The sequence below is a fragment of the Pinus tabuliformis genome, chromosome 1_1 (genome assembly GCF_031772625.1).
Source record: "Pinus tabuliformis cultivar Carrire ecotype Pingquan chromosome 1_1, CPIR1, whole genome shotgun sequence".
Taxonomy (NCBI): domain Eukaryota; kingdom Viridiplantae; phylum Streptophyta; class Pinopsida; order Pinales; family Pinaceae; genus Pinus; species Pinus tabuliformis.
Window position 1 is genome coordinate 340,525,219 of NC_142297.1, and position 2,231 is coordinate 340,527,449.

The 2,231-nt window shown below is 36.4% G+C and overlaps 1 long non-coding RNA gene across 1 annotated transcript; it reads right to left on the reverse strand.

Annotated features, from left to right (window-relative positions):
* Positions 1–495: 495 nt before the first annotated feature.
* On the reverse strand, positions 496–1,000 carry LOC149212962 (uncharacterized). Its single transcript, XR_016250288.1, has 2 exons — positions 874–1,000; positions 496–688 (listed from the first exon to the last, which is right to left on the reverse strand). It is a non-coding gene; the product is annotated as an uncharacterized LOC149212962 (long non-coding RNA).
* Between the last annotated feature and the right edge of the window lie 1,231 nt (positions 1,001–2,231).

Sequence of the window (2,231 nt, forward strand, 5' to 3'; positions counted from 1 at the left end):
AATATTTTTTAAGGCAATAATATTTAAGACACTATTTTTTAAGACAATAATTTTTGAGACATCCGTTTAAAAACAATATTTAAGACAATACACAAATTTTTTTGTCTTAAGACAATTTATCCAAAAATCGTCTAAAATATTGTCTTGTGAAACGCTCCTTTATGTAGTAGTGTAAACTAACTGTATATCAACACATAGTCATAGATAAAATTGTACCTGCCATGCAATAATAATGTACTTAACCAAAACCAAAAGAAAAGAAATATATGACGCCTTTGTGTAGAAATATTTAACTGCATGTACTGCAATGAAGAAATATGAAGCAAGATATCACATAAAAATCTATAAATATCTAACAATAGGTACACTTAAATTTAATTAGATACATTTAAATGAATATATACATTAAATTTAATTGTGATTGATAATTTTTTATTAAATTTGTTTATTTAATTAATTATTCAATTAACTGCTTATTAGGAGATATCATGACCAGACCATAAAATCATTAAAACAAAGTATCCAGGTAGGTTTTGCTCATACATAAATCAGAATTACAATATATCAGGGTCCATCTTCTTCTATTTATAAGTAAATAGAATATTTGACTCTAAACTAACTATATATCAACACATAGTCAGTCTTAGACAAACAGATCATCTTCGACTGCATTTATTCTTTCCCATACCTGCCATGCAATGACAATGTAATTAACCCTAAGGAAAAGAAATTCATGACATATTTAATGCTAAAATTATTAACGAGGACATATTTGTGCATATAGTGCGGTAGTGAAGCAAAATCGAAGCATAAATTTCAGAGAGGAAAGCAAAAGCCACTTAGTATAAGTTGATCTAGTTAAGTTGCCATTACCTGGTGTCATAAGTTGCTCTACATATTTATCGGGCTGTTGTTGCCGCCGCCTTTGTTGTTGCTGTTCACGGTGTTGTTGCTCTTGTTGTTGTTATTGTCGCCGACGACGGCACTGTTGCCGACGGCGGAACCTTGGCCGACGGTATTGTTGCAGACGGAATGGCCGCCGGTGCCGGTGTTCTTGTCGTCGCTGTTGATGGTGTTCTTGTCGTCGCTGTTGATGGTGTTCTTGTCGTCGCTGTTGGACCTGCTGTTGCCATCGATATCCTTTGCTGGTTCGGATTGCCTTTTATGCTCTTGAAATAGACTTTTCCGTTTCTGTCTTGCTTCCTCTGCTGCATTTGCCGTGTTGCTGCCTTTGCTCTCATCTTCGATGGGAATGGTAATGGTGCTGCTGCCGTTGCCGCTCTCACCATCGATCTGTCGTTCCATTGTTTTGTCGCCGCTGGCCATGTTGTTGGTTTACGGATATTGAAAACTGGAACGCCTTCGAAGGCAACAAGATTCCGGCTTCTGCAAAAAAACGGCTTCAGTTACTGTGAATCAATGCTTAACGTGGACATAGAATATGAGCAAATCAATGATATCTCACAGATTAGAAATATACAACCACACCTAGAACTAGAGTAGGAAATATACAACCATACCTAGAACTGGAGTAGGGCAAAGCAAGAGGTGAGAAATACAATTGCATGGCCTGCCTTATATAGAAGTGGGCGAACTCCAAACTCGGATTTGGAAACCATCTACACTCCCAACCATGGTCAAGTTTTGAAGTTTTCATGTATTAAATTTACATGAATGACATCATCAATGATGCAAAGACCAGCGTCACGAGGATGACATATTGTGGACGCCCTGTTGGGCAGACGATTTATTCTTTTTGAGATTGAAGTGTTTAATCATAAATGTGATTTCTTTAGTATCTGTGACTGTTCAAAAACTTTTACTTTTATCACGGGACTGATTGAGATTGAAGTGTTTAATCATAAATGTGATTTCTTTAGTATTTGTGACTCTTCAAATACTTTTACTTTTAGCATAATCTTGCAAGCAAACCTTTTTTACCATGTGAATTGAGGTATCACATGTCGCTTAGTGCATTAATAAACGGTACCACCCAAAAATTTGTTGAAGCTTGACTTTCATGTTTTCATGTTTACACGTACCACGTGGGCGGCCCTTGGTATGTGAGTACGCTGCGTGGGGATTACGGGGGCGGGCTGCCCTGTTTACTAATGTAACTAAGATTTATTCGCAAAGGGGCAGAGTTATTTTGCTTGGGCGGAAAATTTTTTTGAAATCTTTGTTATTATTAGAGTGAAAAATGTAAATATTTTTAAAAACAATCTTTGTTC